At 44.8% G+C, this 18,880-nt stretch overlaps 1 protein-coding gene across 2 annotated transcripts in view; it reads left to right on the top strand.

Annotated features, from left to right (window-relative positions):
- The first annotated feature begins 7,689 nt into the window (after positions 1-7,689).
- Positions 7,690-18,880, top strand: part of RAB30 (RAB30, member RAS oncogene family) — an 88,521-nt gene continuing 77,330 nt past the window's right edge. The window contains exon 1 of one of the 2 annotated variants that reach the window (XM_055119709.1): positions 7,690-7,842. The gene's annotated coding sequence lies outside the window, so the exon portion shown is untranslated. Of the gene's footprint in view, positions 7,843-7,896; positions 8,511-18,880 lie in introns of those variants that run through there. The other variant, XM_055119710.1, reaches the window with a different exon arrangement.

The following is an 18,880-nucleotide window of genomic DNA, read 5'->3' as shown; positions in this document are numbered from 1 at the left end:
GACTTTATCTTCTGGAGTAACACCACTCCAAAAATAATTTCTTTTCAATTCCCAACCTATTAAATTTTATAAGCTAATTATATTAGGAATTAGGTAAAAAGTTGATTATAATCAATGTTTCCTAAAAGTTTTAACATAGTTCACTGAGAATGATCCTTTACTTGAAGTTTAAATCCACATAGCAGCCTCAAAAGTTCTCTATCAAATTAAGAATTATGAATATGCATTTGCTTACACAGTTGCTTCCAAGTGCATGCCTGGTTTTCTTAAACAGTTCTGTTCATGAACATTTAGATCTGATCAAGGATCTTATACATACTGTTGCAAAAAAAAAAGTTTCTAGCTCCATTATTTGAACTTATTAAAAAGCCAGAAATATGGGGCTGGACAGATAGCAGAGCAAGTAAACCTTGCATGAGGCTGACCTAGTTTCAACCCCTGGAATCCCAACAGTTCCTTGAGCAGAGACAAGAATAACCTTGAGCAATACCAGGAAGGGCCCAAAAACAAAACAGCAAGAACTATGGGGTTAGCTAGCACTGTGAATAAGGTGCTTGCTTTGTATAAGGTCAACATGGGTTCAATCTCAGGCCTGTCCTCCCCTCCAGCGCTGCAAGGAATGTCAGAGCAGAGAGCCAGTAGTAAGCTGTGAACATTGCTGGTACAGCCCCTAAACTGAGAGCTTGGGGCTGGAGAAAGAACTCAGTATGGAGAGTGCATGCTTGATATGCTGAAGGTCTGGGCACAATCTCTAGCATCAAAAGGTGCACCCTCTAGAATAAAAAGCACAACAAAAATCAACAAATGATCCAAAATCACAGGGTAAAGGACCTTTTTTTGGCACTCATTTGCTAGACACAGGATCACCTGCCTTCATCTTGTCATTTACCACCTTTGTTATTACACTTGGTCTCCCCCCGTAACAGTCCCGGAAGAGCTGGGAATAGTCCCCAAGCATTGCTGGCTGTGGTCCACACCGAGCCCACTGCCTCCCTGAAAAACCAACAAGCAAAACACTAGTTTTCAAACTTCCTGGCAATTGTTGGAAGCTAGTGCATGCTTACCTATGCCTACTTCAACAAAATGTACACTCTTTACTGTATTTTACCCAAACAAGGGTGAGATTTCATCTATTGGGAAATATTTCCCCCCCTTAAAATGGTCTCAACTCTGATCAAGGTATAATTTAACTACTAAGTCTATTTTACTTCTGGTTGCTGGCATTTCACCTGTGACTGACTCCCTTTGGAGGAAATACATAAAGACAAAACAGGTAGCAGCTTTTCTTTCAGATTTCATAAACTGGAATATAAAAGCATTATTTTAGAACACCCCTGTGAGTACTAGAGTAAGACCCAGGGCACAGAATTTGATGGGACAAAGTAATTGTTTTCCTGAAAAGGGAGTTTAGGCCAAATAATTTTTGGTACTTCTTTAGAGCTTAGCTAGTCATGAAAAAAATTCAATGCTCTCCTAAGAACATCAATTAAAAAAAATTTTTTTTGAGCCATACCTAGATCAATGCTCAGGGGTTATTCCTGGCTCTGCACTCAGGAATTAGCCCTGACAGTGCTCTGGGGCACGCTATGGGATGTCAGAGATTAAACTCAGGTTAGTTGTGTGCAAGGTAAATGCCCTACCCGCTGTACCATCACTCTTGTCCAAGAATACCATTTTCTAGTTACAGTAATTGTCAATGAAGAAATGGTCTGATTTTCTTAATTGATGAAAAGCAAAATGTTACTATTACTTGGCAGGTGGTGTTTCATCTGTGACTCTAAGAAAACTGGCTCCCTTTAAGGAAAGAGAAAAACAGGTAGTAGCTATTCTTGTCATCCCAGGCACTGACACGATCTTTATAGTATAGGCTGAAATTTTTTGTCCTTGATCATCTCTATCAGAGTAAGAGAAATGGCAGTATCCTTTGTTAAAAGCTGGTCATGAGTTCCAGGGCTGGAGCGATAGCACAGCAGTTGGGCATTCGCCTTTCACACGGCCTACCTGAGTTGGATTCCTCCGCCCCTCTCTTGAGAGCCTGGCAAGCTACCGAGAGTATCCAGCCCACGCGGCAGAGCCTGGCAAGCTACCCGTGCGTATTGGATATGCCAAAAACAGTAACAATAAGTCTCTCAATGAGAGACGTTACTGGTGCCCGCTCAAACAAATCCATGAGCAACGGGATGACAGTGACAGTGACATGAGTTCCAATGAACAAACTGCTAAAAAAGTAGAGGTAATCCTTGTCCATGGGGATCTATCACCTAAGAAACAAGTTACAAAGAAAAAAACCAGACCTTCTGGGGCTGGAGCAATAGCACAGCGGGTAGGGCGTTTGCCTTGCACGCGGCAGACCCGGGTTCGATTCCCAGCATCCCATATGGTTCCCTGAGCACCGCCAGGGGTAATTCCTGAGTGCAGAGCCAGGAACAACCCCTGTGCATCGCCGGGTGTGACCCAAAAAGAAAAAAACAAACAAACAAAAACCCAGACCTTCTGCTAAATGCTTCAAGTACATTTTGTTTAAACCTTACCAATACTGCGTGGAGGCCCATATTACTGTTTATAACTCCTGTGATACAGAGTAAGTAGATTAAGAACTATTTCAAAATGAAGTTTTATGTACCCAGATGTTGTATTCACCCAAACTCCAAATCAGTCTTTAAAGCTTCCCCAAGGAGCCCTCCTCCTCTTAGGATGGCTTTTCAGGAAGTTTGACTCTGGGAGCTCTGTTCATTCAAACCCATTGTTTTGGGGAACTGTCTAGCAGATAAGAATAAAAGGAGTCTCAGTGTAAAGCTCTAAAGTTAGAAAGTAGGAAAGAATTTGGAACTAAAAAGAGAAATATCCTGGTATATATCATTTGCCTATTGTAAAGATATTTCGTAGAGTATGTGATCAAAATACTTGTGATTTAGAGTAAGATTACAGAAAAGGTCATCGTATCACCGTCATCCCGTTGCCATTGATTTGCTCGAATGAGCACCAGTAACGTCTCCATTGCGAGACTTGTTACTGTTTTTGGTATAGCGAATATGCCACAGGGAGCTTGCCAGGCTCTCTGAGAGGGACGGAAAAACTGAACCCAGGTTGGCCGCATTCAAGGCAAACGCCCCACCCGCAGTTGGCTGGAGAGAAAAAAATATTTTCAGAAAACTCCTAAATATCTTACTGCCTCTGTGGTTATGCCTATTACCATTTTTCAGGCTTCAGCACCCACCTGTTGCTGCTCAGGTGCTTGGGAGAGCAAAGGGCAGGGGACCCAGCGCTATCAACACATGCCTGGCCCAAGACATTTTGTAGTATTAAGCTTTTATGTATCTATTTTACTTATTAGCATTAGCTCGCTCCTTACTATTCAGTTAGGATATAAAATAATATCTCCCTCCGTCTTCCCCAGTTAACTATCATCACAATCACGAAATCCCGTTGTCTATTTCTCGAGCGGGCTCAGTAACCTCTCAATTCGTCCTTTCCCTAAGATCTTAGAAGTCTAAGGGTCAAGGAAATGAGATCCAGCTTGTTACTGGATTTAGCATATGAATACACCATGGGAAGATTGCCAGTTTCTCCCAGAGGGAGAAGTAGGCTACAAGATAACCGCTTCTGGGAGCTCGCTTTTAAGTCTCTGGATGTTGGCCGTTGGTGGGATTACACACACCTGGGTTCCTCTGCCAGTACCTTCATGCGTGAGGCCTGTCCAAACATGTGGACATGGCTGTAACTAGGTTCCGGTGGTCTTTGGCCACCGGGAGTTTTGCTCGGGGTGGGGAGGGAAGCTGAAGCCCATCCTCTCAGAGAGGCCCCAGCGAAGACAGCCAGGCGTGCTGGCAAGAGACTGTCTGCCTGTAACTATGTTAATATGAATTCCCCCGTTCATCCTCAGTGATTTTCTCACATTTCAGAATTCATTGATTGTAGGGTAACGATGGGTTTCTCCTGTTAGCCTTGCTGCAGGGAACTTGGTTTACCTTAAAGCAATGTCCTTTCTGTATGGACACATGAAGAAAGTATTATGCTTTGTAACTTGGGAGTTAATTGACTCCCAATAATATTTACTCTTGGGCATTTGCTTTCTCAACTTAGTTGCCCTTAGTTCCTAGCACCCCAAAAGCAGGGTCCCAACGAGGGACAGAATGGACCCAGGGCAAGCTGTGAGCTACCCTGGCATCGAAACGGGCCAGGCCAAAGCGCCACAATACTCAACTCTTAAGTTGAGAACATACTCATAGACAAATGCTGTCATGATCCAAAAGTAACGAGACTAGGACCCTGCTGGGGTTAGGAAGACTAACCTGACCTGAGGACTGTGGTCTGGAATATATAGTGAATGTCCTCAGGAAGAACCAAACTTTAAGTCTAATAATATATCTTACTGTGCTCATACAGAATGATACTGCTAGATATATTAGAAGTAAATTTACTCTATAAGTGGATTACTAGCTGAGGAAGAAAGTGACACACCCTTGTTTGGATCCCACCCTTGAGTGGATCTCCTAGTAATCTGGAGTAATCTCCTTGGATGAGATTTTGTTAATCTCCTGGAGAAATAGCCTTACCCTTTGTTGATTTAATATTCAACCCACCTTTGTGTCACCACCCTATATGATTGCTATATAAGACTGTAAGAGAAGTAGAGGCAGAGGCAAGACAGAGGAGTAGAAGACAAGCAAGAAGAGACAGAAGTAGAAGACAGATGCAAAACAGAAGACACAGAAGCAAGAGGAAGACACAGAAGTAGAGACAGGTCGGAAGAGACCAGAGAGACTACAGAGACACACACAGAAGCAGAGCACAAGGAGTCATTCCGACCCGGTCCATACACAGCAGCTGAGAGCACCGCCCCGAGAGCCCACGAATAACACACATCATATCACCCCCTCCCACTTGAGCATGTGCCTTTGTATTTTTTACAATTGATAGCTATAATTAGTAATACATCTGGCATCTTTGCAGAAATTTTTCTCACTAATATGACACACTATAAAAATCACCAGTATGGGATGAGAATAGGTTTATCTACCTTAGCCCTAGAGACCTGTGTAAGGTTTTTAAAGTGTAATATCTGATTCCAAACCTAGAGAGCAACTGAAGTGGGAAATATGCATTTTCAGAGTTCTACAGGTGACCCTGAGCCTTAAAAAAAAAAAGCCATTAAGAGCAACTGACTTAAAACTAATTAGTTACCTATAGTTATCACACACAGTATCGAATTCTTGAGATAAAAAGGATGTAGGTAGCTTTATTCACTGAAGGTATACTAACTCCACCTTTCAAAGTTTTTCTAACCTAGTAATTTGAGGAGCACTAAGGTTACTCTTTCAGAAACTAGCATCACATGCTCCTTAAATAATTATTCTTAATGTAATTTCTTTTTGGGTTTTTGGACCACACCCAGTAATGCTCAGGAAATACTCCTGCCAATGCTCGTAGGACCATAAGGATGGTGGAATCATGGCCAGCTGCAAGGAAAATGCCTTACCTGCTATGTCACTGGCCCCATAAATCACAGCATTTTATAAGTGTTAAATCTCATAAACAAAATTCCTGAGTAGCTCTAATTTTTCCCAGTGGTGTCTGGGAGTGGACTGGGGCAGCCAAGGGCAGCCTAGCACTCTGGATGTTGGGCTGGTGTGGCTGGCAGGCCCACATACACCAAGAATGTGTTTTACTACTTGGGCTATTTGCCTGGACATTGAGTTGGCATTTTTTAAATCCAAATATCTGGCCTCCATATTAATTCACACTTAATTAAGTTACTGCTTGTCTAAGAAACATAAAGCAAACAAGATTTTCTTTCGTATTAAAAAAACATTCAACTGAAAAATATGTGTGAAACCCAGACCAAATGTAAACATGTGCATTTCATTTGATCTCTTTTAAGCTGAAAACATTTCAACTGTTATACTGAAAAGCAGAAAGAAAATAGTAAACACCATCCCGTTCCCTATACTTACCCTCATTAGCAAAGAAGGTATTTCTTAGTAACACTCAAATATCTGCATTAGTTGTACCCATTTTGCAGAGTAAAGGAAGCTAATATGTATCATCTTTGTTTAAATAGGAAGTAATCTTCTGACACATTCCGAGAGACAAGAGCTAGAACATTCTTCCTACAACAGGTTCTGTACCCATCTGTACGTATCAGTGTTGGCCCAAGTAGACGACAGTGCCCCTTTAAACAAACAGGTGGTAGGGGAGACAGTAGCAGCTTTGGGGGCAACTGGGGCTTTCATTCTGGTTCTTGGCTAAATGGTCTAATTCCAGCGGGACACGGAGGGAAAAGGGGGTGACTACGTGGGTAAGCTTGGGAACCTTCGCACACACCCTGAGCCCGTTTGAGCCTTTTTTTGTCATCTGTAACCCTGCTACCCTTTGTGTGACAGAATTTATCAGCTGCGATTTTATGAACTCCTAGAGAGACGATGCACTCGGCATTCAGCATATCCAAAGAAAACCAGTCTTCAGAATCTTCGGAATCGCGTGCCGGAGAGAGCGCGAGAAACCGTGTACACCCAGCAGCATTTTGCTTTATCTTTCGGAAGCCCTGCGGAAAAAAGAAAAACTCGCGTCTTTCCACGGTGCGGCGAAAAGTCTCTGAGGAGAAAAGAAAACACAAGACAGTTTTAGTAAGACCGCTGCGGGAGAGGAGGAGGGCGAGGAGGAAAAAGGTTACCGAGACGACGAGTAAAAGGACCCAGAGGCCGCCGATTCTGTTTTCCACAATGTAAAGGGGGGTCGAGTGCTCCGAAGGCGCAGCACCCGCCAGCTCCGGCCGCGCAAGCAGGGGTGCCCCGGCAGCCACCAGCCTCGGGGGTGCCCGCAGGGGTGCCCGGGAGCGCCCGCGGCCCCGGTGCAGGGAGGTGAGCGGGCAGCGGGCCTCGGGGCCGGTCGCGGCTGGCCCGGCCCGGCGCTGGCCCCGACACCGGCTCTGGGCCGGGCTAGCTCCTGGCTCCGGCCTGGCCCTGGCCTCGGCGCCGCTTCCTCCCAAACCGTTTCTGGCCACCGTCCCTGCCGATCGCTCCTGCGTGGAAGGCCAGGGCGGGGAAGGGCGGCACAGGGGGGACAACAGACACGAGGATGGACACAGACGTGGGGCCCGGGCCCCCCAGGCCCCGGGCGAGGACCCCCTCCGCTCCGCCGCCCACGGGAGCCGGCTCGAGCGCGGCCCCCGCAGTCCGCCCCGTCTCGGCGCCACCCGGCTCCACGCGCGCAGAACGCCGCGCCGAGACCACACGGGCGCGGGGCGGCGGGCCTTGTCCCTGCGGGGCCAGGCGGCGGCGGCGGCGGCCACCCGGCTCCTGGACTCCGTGTCCACCTCCCGACTCGCCGTCCTCCGTCTCACCGTCCCCACTGCACCGCCACTCGGCTCCCGGGCGCCTGAGATCCTCCTACAGGGCTTGCGGCCGCGTCCCAGCGCGCCAACATGGCGCCCGGGTCTTCCTTCCCGAGCTCTGGGCGCGTCCCTTCGCGGTGCATTTCGGGCATTGTAGTTCTCCCGCCGAGGCGCGGCGCCCTGCCGTGCCGGCCAAAGACTACAACGCCCAGAAGGCACCGCGCCCGACCGTAGCTATTGGGGCCTTTCGGGCAGAGGGATGATGTCATTGCCCAAACCCCACTGCATTCATTGTGCTACGGTCTCTCCACCCCCACCCCACCCCCCCGCCGCTGCTGGGTTTGCAATTGCCGCTCGCTCCAGCTGAGCCAGGAGTAGCAGCAGCACCAGGGCTGGGGCTGCCTCCAGCCGTTGGACTTAGGACATCGCCACCCTTTCCCGTGCGTGCGTGACTCACTCGTATCTCATTTCTGTGTATGCCTGGGGAGGGGAGAAAAATCCCGAACCAGGTGAGTTGAAGTGATTTGTGAAATGGCTCTACCAAGTTATTCCTCCCGCTTAGTTCTCGGAGCTTTCTTTTGGGAAGATGGGGGCGGGAGGCTTGCCGAGCGAGAAGCTCGGTGCAATTTGGGTCACTGCAAAGAACAACTCCAGCGAGCTTCCTCCGCTGGAGGAGTGATGCGTGCCAGGTCCCGGGTCCCGAGCCCCGGGTGGGCGCTGCTCCGGGAGGTCGTGGGGAAGCGCTCCGGGAACGTCAGGAGCAGGCAGCCGCGGGGGACTGCGGTCGTGTCACTTAGGGCCGATGTTGAGGTTTGAGTGGGCAGGGGTGATGCGTGGGGCGCAATGGAGACAGGGATGGCATGTGGCCGCGCTACTTTAGACCATCTCTGTCGCTGGGGCGAGCACCCCCGGCCGCCCTTACAAGAGGAGCGTGCTGCGGAGTGGGTCAAGTTTTGTGGGGCTCAGTTTCCCGTGCGCCCCCGTGTCGCTGGTCTCCTCTCTTCTGCCGATCCGAGGTGACAGTGTCCTTTCATGGTGCACTCAGTGCCGGTCGGAAACGTCTCACGTGTCTGGACAAGGTTCTCTCGGGCTGCTCGACGCAATCGTTTTTGTGAAATGCTTTTCTTCTCCCCACTGCAGGATTGTTTGGAAGTGGAACCGTCAGATTTGTGCTTTTGTGAGTGTTTTTAATTGCATTGCAATAGGCTCGCCATTGACAATGGTACCATAATGAGCTGCCGTTTCCTGAGGCACAGCCACCAGTCGCAAATAACGGTTTGGAGAAGGAATGATTAGGGAAACTCCAGTTAATTTTAACGCATTAGGGAAAGATGACATTAAAAGTGCTTTTAACCTTCATTTGCCATTTCCCAAAGGGATCCGCCGAATGTCTCCAGCCCTGACCAGTGGGACCAAAGAGCACAGAGTGGTGATATTGGGGGTTTGTGGTGTGGTGTGGGGTGTGTGTGTGTGTGTGTGTGTGTGTGTGTGTGTGTGTGTTGGTTTTGTTTCTAAACAAACCGACACATTTAACAGTATTCTGACTTACACGATGTTGGCTCTCAGCTCGAAAGAGTTATTAGGATGATTCGTGCAGTAAATATGTTTCTTTGAGATAAACAGCTGGCTGATTCCAGAACAGATGGGGCCAGTCTTACAACAGTGATCTATAACCTTGGAAATGAATGGACCTGGGGTCAACCACACCCCCTCTGGGAATGTCAAAAGGAGGAAAAATGCCAGAGTATTTCAAGTAGACTCCAAAATGTCAAGCCTGTTCATAGCCGAGTCAGTCAGGAGGGGGAAAGCTATTAGGGGTTGCCTTCCACCGCTGAACCAATTTTGTGCATTGTTAATTCTGGCCTTTAGGTTTCCCAAGTTACATCTGAGCAATGCTTTGTGAAATACTGCTTGTTACCAAAAGCAAAGGGCAATCAGCTGTAGGGGCTTTGTGTTAGAGTGATTTATTGGGATGCAATGAGTAGCTTTTGGATTTGGGAAAAGGTGGACTGCCTGGATGTGTTTTACTAACTGCCCTGCTCCTCTGTACCTCCTTTTCTTCACTTATCTCTGTCTCTTGAAGTTCTTTCCATTTTTCTCCCTACTTTCAACCCTCATTTTCTCACATCCCCAAATCTCCTTATCACCATCTCTGTCTTCAGTCGTCTTTTTTAGTGTCTGAATATCTTATCTTATCCCTTTTCTACCTTACCCCCAAAACCAAGCATGGAAAGGGACTGGGGAATATTAATTCTGCCAAGTCCATACTGCAGAGTCTTGGACTTTTCTTTCTCTTGCGTTTGGAGTTTGGCAGGATGAGCTACAACCAGCCTGACCCCTTGACCTCATCTCCTGTGACAGACCTAATTTGGCTCGGGCATTCTGTGGAAAATGAAGTCTTGCTGTGGAGCTCATTCCACTTTTCCTTTCATTGACACCTGCTTTAAGAACTGTCGGTGGGTAAGCGAAGTTTCAAATTTTGTGTGTGAGATGTCCTCACACTTCCCTCAAGAGTCGGTAGACTGGAGTTGGATTCTGCTTCATTGACTATATCGGTTTTCTTATCCCTGCCCCTAAAAGTGATGGGAATGCTATCTTCTCTTGCCTCACCTCCCTCGCCCTACCTACTCAGACTTCCTGGTAATTGCTGGAGCAATTGGGGGCAGCCAAACAGCCCCCTTAGTTTTTCAGTTTTGGTTTTGACACAAGCTTGAGCTGTGACTTCCCCTCCTTTGGGAGAAGGATTTAGTGGTCGCAACTTTTAACACTACAGCAACACTATTGCACGGTACACTATTGTGCATTTATGATCTACACTATACTAATTTTAAAGGTATTGATAACTTTAAAGATACTGGGGGGGGTAAGTAAGAAGAAGGGAGTTAACAGGGCTAGGGACAGCAGTGGTATAAAGCTGTGGTATATGGTATATCTAAGTCACAGAGCCAACGAGACTGCAAGCATGAGATTCAGACCACAACAGCCAAACTTTAAAATGTGTCCTTTGGGGCTGGAGTGATAGCACTGTAGGGCGGTGGCTTGCCTTGCACTCGGCCAACCTAGGTTCAATCTGCAGCATCCCATATGGTTCTCTGAACATTGCTAGGAGTAATTTCCAGTGCTGAGCCAAGAGTAAGCCCTGAGCACTGCTGGGTGTGGCCTGAAAACAAACAAACAAAAAACAACAACAAAGTACCTGTCAAGGAGGCAGGCTAGGGGTTGGGAGGGAACCTGGGGACATTGGTGGAGGGAAGTTGACACTGATGGTGGAATTGGTACTAGAACATTGGATGCCTGAAACTCAACTATGAGTAACGTTGCCAACCATAGTGCCTCAGTAAAAAGTTAATTTAAAAAATTCAAAAAGATCAAAAAAGGAGAAGTTGCAGAGCTTCACTGGGCACAGAAAGTTGCATCTGCTGCCTGTCTGCAGGCAGCCCTTGTGATGGGCAAATTCAGATGCTGACCTTCCTCTTACCAGCTTCTAAGGCCTCACCTTCTCCTGACATGCTGCCTCTCCCACTCCACTTCCTAGTGTGTTAGAAAGGAGAAATCAGCTGAATGGGTGGTTAGATCTGATCCCAACACAGATCTTTCTGGCCCCTTGAAACATGATCTATTCCTTTCTTCCTCTGTTTCTATGTGATGGCCACTTAAACGGATGGAGCTCCCTCCAACCTAGTGACAGCCTATGATTGCGACAGCCAATCTCAGCTTTGGCTGTGTTGGACAGTGAGAGGAGAAGCTTCCCAGTGTTCAGGGACTTTATATTTTAATAGGGCAGAGAGTCACATGAGCAAGTCATTGCAAGTGTCATAAAATGTAATTGTCAATGCAGTATCTGCTACCGGTGGAATCTGAGTGGTCAACATGGGCCTGTCACCAAGGCTGGGGGAATCAGAGTTTCTCGTAGGAAGTGACTCTTTCAGAGATTGAAGAGTGAATGGAAGTGATTTAGCAGGGCCACAGGAACTGTGCTTTAGAGGGAGGATCTAAAGGCAACCAAAAAAGGTCTCAACACCTGATGCAGTGCGTTAACCCAGATTAGGGACTGTGACTATTAAGAGAATGAACAAATCTAATTCATTATGGACTCATTCAACAGGAGGAAATATAAAAGCTTTGGAAGGGCAATTAGTAATTCAAAGATCTGATGTAAAATGCTTTTAAACAAATTCATTGGAGTATGTTGCTAACGGGCCCAGGAGATGCTCTGAGGGCTAGAGTACTTGCTTTCCTGAGACCCATTTGTTTGGAATCCCAGCATGCCCCCCTGAACTTCCCTCCCAACCCCCCAGGAATTAGACTCTACAAAGGTGCTGTGGAAGTACCCTCGTGGGTTCCTCAAACCAAGCAAAACAGCAGCACAACTGAGACCTGTAGCCTTTTGGAACTTTTGTAGATGGCTTTCAAGGATATCCAGAAATATTTCAGTTCTGGTTTCTTTTTTGGGTAGAACTTTCTTTATTCAAATTAGTTTCTCAAAAATAATTTTAATTCTCTAAGTTCACTAAATCACTGGGTCTCAGATTTGAATAGATAGGTAAAATTGCCAAAAAAAAATCAAATTGGGTGAGCTATTAGTGCTTCTTTTTTAATCACTGTCACTGTCATCCCGTTGCTCATCGATTTGCTCAAGCAGGCACCAGTAACGTCTCCATCGTGAGACTTGTTACTGTTTTTGGCATATCGAATACGCCACGGGTAGCTTGCCAGGCTCTTCCGTGCAGGCGAGATACTCTCGGTAGCTTGCCCAGCTTTCCAAGAGGGGCAGAGGAATCGAACCTGGGTCGGCCACGTGCTGCGCTAAAGATCATTTCTTTAAAAAAAAAACTTCACTTAGCTCTTCTTTATGTTGTTTGTTTTTTGGGCCACACCCAGCTGTGTGCAGTGCTTACTCTGGCAGGGTTCTGGTGATCGTATGTGGCATCAAGGAACAAACTTCAGTGAGTTGCGTGCATGACAAATGCCTTACCTACCCACTGTATTATCTCTCTGACCCAAGAATATAATTTTAAAATGAAATAAACTATTTAAACTTTTGAAAAACTCTTCACTTGTCTTTATTTCTTGTATTTTATTGCAGAATAGGTGAAAAATAAGGCAAGCATATAGAACATCAGGATATCACAATACTTTATGGAACCATCACGTTCTTATTTTCATGTGTGACTTGTATCCAAATAAGGACATATCCAAGTATGGTCGAACTTTACATGGACCATAGATAATTTATTTATATTTTTCCCCTAGGAATATAATTGAAAATGAAATAGGCCTCTAGCCATTTAGTTTAAGATAGGGCACACACACACACACACACACACATGTGTTTTGGACTACATGTAGCAGTGCTTTTTTTGGGGGGTGGGGGAGGCTCCATCTGGTTCTCTTCTCAGAATGCCCCCCACCAGGTACCATGTAGTGTTAGGGGTTTGGGCCTCTTGCATGCAAAATATGTGAATAGCTAGCAGGGCTATCTCTCTGAGCCTAGGGTGGGGTTCTTCATTTATATCTTGTAACTTTAGTGAGACCATGAACGCCTGAGGTTAAGTGTTAAAGTGTATTATGTTGACATGTGCGTACACATATTTTTCTATTGCTTCACCTATATCCTTGGGCAAGTTATTTAACCTCTTTGATGTCGGGTTTTTTTTTTTTTCTTCAGTATTGTAAAATTTAAATCAGACAATATATTTTAAATGACTGGCACTATGCCTGGTACAGCGGGTCCTCATGGTGGCTGTTTTTGGCATAATATTAATTTAATTAAAATGTTTTTTAATATTTTATCTATTGGCTAGTCATTTTGTCCCCCTATCTAAAGGGACAAAATGAAGAAAAAGGTAACCGTGTAACCAGACAACCTGATGCAGTGGAAAGTATGCAACATCACCAATGTAGAATTTGTGCCTGAAATGTTTACACTAAATCTAATCATGAGAAAATAATCAGGCCAATCCAGATTGTGGGACATACTGCAAAACAGCTGGTCTGTGATCTTTGAAAATGTCGGTGTCAGGAAAGACAAACAAAACAAAATAAAACAAATGTATGGGCTACTGATTCAGATTCAAGAAAGCTGCAGAGCCAAGACAATCAGTGCCACAAGCAGCTATTGGCTGGATTGGAACTTCATTATATAGCAATAAGATATTTTAGGAACATGTGGGGACATGTGAATGGAAGATGCCTATTAGATAAACAGTAACAATACCCATTTTCTTCCGTGTTTAATCTGATGTAGTTGTGATTATTGGCGTTTTGATCAGTTCCCAGTCCTGAACTTGGTCCTTAGAAATGTCTAAATCAAGGACTGTTTGGGAAGATAATTGACTTTCTTTCGGGGGAGGGCTGTAAGGGGGTTCACTGTGACTATTTAATCAATCTATGTACTAAATACTATTTATCAAGGATATTGTAAGTGATCTTTGTCCCTTGTATGCACAATCCTTTTATGGAGTGCAAAGTACTACACTGAGCGCACGTCTTCAATATTACTAGAGGTAGTAAAAGCAAGTGGAGCAGTAGCTATTTCTTCCTCCCCTTCTCTCCCCTCCCTTCTCTTCCCTTCTCCTCCCCTCCTTTCATTCTCTCCTTTCCTCCCCATCCTTTCGTCTTCGCTCCTTACCCCCTCTCCTTCCCCTCTATTCCTGGTCTGCCTTCCACACCCAGCCTTTCTCTGGACTAGACCTGGCTACGTGCTCAGGAGTGACCTCTGGCGGCGCTCCAGCGACTATCATTGGTGCCTCACTGGAGAGCAGGATTCAAGATATTAAGAGCATTACCCAAGGCACTATCTCTCTGTCCTGTCACAACAGCTGTTTCTTTCTTTTTTTTTTTTTGGTTTTTTTTTTTTTTTTTTTGCTTTTTGGGTCACACCTGGCGATGCACAGGGGTCACTCCTGGCTCATGCACTCAGGAATCACCCCTGGCGGTGCTCAGGGGACCATATGGGGTGCTGGGAATCGAACCCGGGTCGGCCACGTGCAAGGCAAACGCCTTACCCGCTGTGCTATCACTCCAGCCCCACAACAGCTGTTTCTTATATGAAGATGAAAGGGAGGGGAAGGGGAAGATGAATATATCTCTAAAATTTATTCCTGATTACAGATATAAGAATAACCAAAATCATAATAGAAATATATAATGTACCTACAGGGCAAGTGCCCCTTAATTCCACCCTACAATGATAATGAATTGTTGAGACTGTAATGTGCATTTCTGTTATTTCCCCCACACATAAACTAAGAATATTTTTCTGCTTGTCTCTTCTACTTAATATGTTTTGGGGATTTGCCCACATATTTGCATGTTGCTGTAACTTAACCATTTTAATGTCTGCTGATTCTTGAGCATGCATCCTTTATTGATGAATTGATGGGAATATTTCTTTCTCTTTCTTTTCCTTTGCCTTTTTTTGGTGGGGGGAGTGCACTTGGCTATGCTCAAGGTTTAGTCCTGGCTGTGTGCTCAAGGACTGATCCTGGTAGTGCTTGGGGTATCATATATGGTGTCAGGGATTGAACCAGGCTGGCCATGTGACTGTACCCCAGGAATATTTGTGTAGGATACATTTCTGTGGGTAGAAATGTTAGAGCAAAGAGCAAGATTTAAATTCTTGCCAATAGTCTTTGACTGTGCTGTTTTTACATAATTTTGCCAAGTCTGTCAAACTGTTGGAGTAACTCTGTTTTGCAGAGAAGGAAGTTGCCATTTGTGGGCAGAAAGTGGACAAAAATGAAAACTCACATTTTGGCTGTTTCATGCCATGGCTATAAGAAAGGTGAATATATAAATAAGGTAGAAACCATTGGAAGAAAGAAATTAAATATGTGATTACTGCTTTGCAACATATTAAACAAATTAAACATTTCGCTATTTAAAAAGTGAAATGAAACCGTGAAGTAGCTCAGAGATTTCCCCAGGAAATTCTGAAGTAACTGTTCACTTTTGAGTTTTGCATAACTTCATTAAAAAATGGACACCGTCTGTCAACCTTTAGATAAAAAGAATCTCTGAACTTACTTTCTCTTCCTCTCTGTCACACCACCATACCAGCAAGGGAAAGTGAAGTTCCATCTTCCAAATATCTGAAGTAGTTGGTTAAAAGGCCTTTGTGTTCATATTCTGAGCCTCAGTAGAAATAATCTCCATGTATTCTTGACTTTTTTTTTTTTCTGTAGGAATGCAGGTCTGTATGTGGGTGTAAATGGACAGGAACTGTACCCAACATGAGTTTGAGGGAAGAGACTGGGAGGCACAGGAGCTTTTAATGCATTATTTTCATTTATTTGGCCCTTGTTGCTGGGTGGAGAAAGTACAGATTTGAACTGTGAATATGTGGAAAATTTATCTTTGTAAACCTCAGTTTTTTCATCTGGGAAACATGGATTTTTGTGCACTTTACTTGAGATGATATGTCTAAAAAGGGTTTTGGAGAATTAACTCTGCTCATTTATTATTATTTTTTAATCCCAATGGTAGCTCAGGAGACTTTTTTTAGGCATTTTGTTTTCTAATATTGTTGTTAACTTCCTCAACCACAAGTAGTTGTGCTGAGTGTTCTTTTAGGGAACAATCAGAGGAATGTTCCTTCTACCTTTTATACTAGGAGACTACTATCTTTTAATGACAGTCTTCAATTAAAGGTGTTTTACAAAGGTATATTGTGTGTGCTATCTTATTCTCTTCTAGTTGTAGATTTTAGCTTTTTTCTATATCAAGGAGAAAAAAAGTCTTAATGAGATTGTTTTTGATTACCTGCCTTAAAATTTTTTGCAGATAAAGGTTGACAGTAGATTTTTCTTGTCAGGGCTCAAAACCATATACTTTGTAACTGCTTTCTGTTTTTCCCTTGGCTTTGATCAAAAGTATAAGCTTTGTGACATCAGGATGGCTAGTAACATTTACTTTAATATTGGTCATTTTACCCAGAGACACAGGAGAAAGAGTTTCTCTGGACCTACTGGGTGAGCTGAAGCCATAAGAGAAACTATTATCGCATCTCTTTGAAGCCAGGTGATTTACATGTCTTATTATATTTTCTCCCTCTCATATTTTGAAAGTGTCAAACCCATAGAAAAATTGAGAATTGTTATAGTAACAAGGCCACTCTCCATACGTTTAAACAAACCTCACGCATGAAGGAACTTGCAGAGGAACCCAGGTGTGTGGGACCCGGGGCCGAGATCTCCAAGGCTGCTTGGATCGAGACTGGGCCTCTTCCACCCAGATTCCCCATTTTCCAAGTAGCTAGGCAGTCATACCCAGAAACTGCCCCCAGCACCATGTAATTCCATCAACGGCCAACATCCAGAGACTATAAAATCAAGCTCCCAGAGCACACGGCCGCATGACATGTGATAGCCTAGTTCTCCCTCTTGGAGAACCTGGCAAGCCACCGAGAGTTTACTGCCCACACGGGAGAGCCTGGCAAGATCCCTGTGGCTTATACATATGACAAATACAGTAACAATGATGGGTCTCATTCCCCTGACCCTGAAGAGCCTCTAATGCAGCACTGTTGGGAAGGACGAGTAAAGAGAGACTGCTAAAATCTCAGGGATAGGATGAATGGAGACATTATTGGGCCTGCCTGAGCAAATTGTTGATCAACTGGATGACAGTATGTACATACCTCTCTTGTACATACCCAACAAGCTACCAAGAATATCCTGCTCACATGGGCAGAGCCTGGCAAGCTACCTGTGGCGTATTTGATATGCCAAAAACAGTAATGATAGATCTCATTCCCCTGACCCTGAAAGAGCCTCCAATCGTTGGGAAAGACGAGTAAGAGAGGCTGCTAAAATCTCAGGGCTGAGAGGAATAGGGACGTTACTGGTGCCCTCTCGAGTAAATCAGTGAACAACGGATGACAATGATACAGTGATACCTAGGATGGTCAGGGGTTACTCCTGCCTCTGCACTCAGGGATCACTTGTGGTGGTGCTCATGACAGGAAATCCGACCCAGGTCGGTCACCATACTATCTCTTCAGCTCCTATTTGGTTTCTTTTGGGGTAGGCTTCTCTAGTAGTACTTAGGTGCCTATGAGCAATTCCTGGCAATATTCAGCCAGCCCAGGTGGTTTCATGATAGGACCCTAGGGTACTGTGGTGGTGGGGAAAACGGGGTCACACTGGTTCTTGCAGGTCATAGAGTCCTACTGGGTAGAAGTGAAGGAGGTGGGCATGGTGGTTATGCAGTGCCAATGACTGAACAACACATGCAGAGCATGCATCCTACACCCTTGTCTATTTCTCAGACTCCATGTTATTTTCAGAGCAAAGAAGTTGGTGCTGGAGAGATAGTACAGCAGGTAAGGCACTTATCTTACACATTCCTGGCCCTGGTTTGGTTGTAGACACCACATATGGTCTTTCAGCACCTCCAGGAGTGATCCGTGAACACTGCCAGGTGTGGTGCAAAATAACAACAACAACAACAACAAAACCCCAAAGAGTAGAGAAGTATCAGGACTCCGTGGCCATAATGTTTGTTGATCTTAGACAAGGCTGCTTTAGTTACTGGTGACTAGTCTAAGAGGCGGGGGCAAGCTCTCAAAGGATCTGAAGATGGAGCTCACAAACTAACATTTGTGTCCCAGAATTTAAAAATTGTATAACCATGGGAAAATCACAACTTTGCTCTGTCTGAGATTCAATCCTAAAGTATCTCCGCATAAGACCCCTATTCATGACAAAGAGGAAAAAAGGAGATTTCCAGTGGAGAAGTATAGACACAACTTCCACTAAGTGATCAACCAATGATAAGACAAACCAGCATTGGAGAAGGACACTCTCGACTCAGCTTGGGAGCCATTCTACAAAGTAAATGGACTGCATGAGACAAAAATCGATCAATGTCGCAGAAGACAAGGAAATTGTCAATCAAAAGAGACTAAAGACACTTAGGAGCTGAACCCAGCACATGATCTAGGATTGGATATTGGAAATATCCAATTTCCAATATTCAGAGGGAAAAATATTTTTCCCATAAAGAACATTATTTGGTCAATAATGAATATAAAATTGAGACTAAATTATAGTATCAATATAGTTTTTTATTATGATCATCGCCTTGGACTGGAGCGATAGCACAGCTGGTAGGGCGTTTGCCTTGCATGCAGCTGACCCAGGTTCAATTCCTCTGCCCCCTCAGAGAGCCCGGCAAGCTACTGAGAATATCTCGCCCGCCTGGAAAAGCCTGGCAAGATCCCCGTGGCATATTTGATATGCCAAAAACAGTAACAACAAATCTCACAATGGAGACATTACTGGTGCCCATGCCAGCTAATGAATGAGCAACGGGATGACAGTGACAATGATCATCACCTTAATTTTAAGGAACTATCAAGAATTTGGTGATAGTATCTATGTACAAAGAGAATGGAAAAATAAAGAGAATGGAAAGCAGATGTAGTAAAACTAATATTTGTGTAATCTGGGCAAAAGTAATATATGAATTCTTTGTAATTCACATGAATTAAGAATTTTATTTTTAATCACACCTGGTTGTGCTCAAGTCTTACTCCTGGCTCTG

Source organism: Sorex araneus, chromosome X (genome assembly GCF_027595985.1).
Source record: "Sorex araneus isolate mSorAra2 chromosome X, mSorAra2.pri, whole genome shotgun sequence".
Classification (NCBI taxonomy): Eukaryota; Metazoa; Chordata; class Mammalia; order Eulipotyphla; family Soricidae; genus Sorex; species Sorex araneus.
This window is presented reverse-complemented; position numbering and strand designations above follow the sequence as displayed.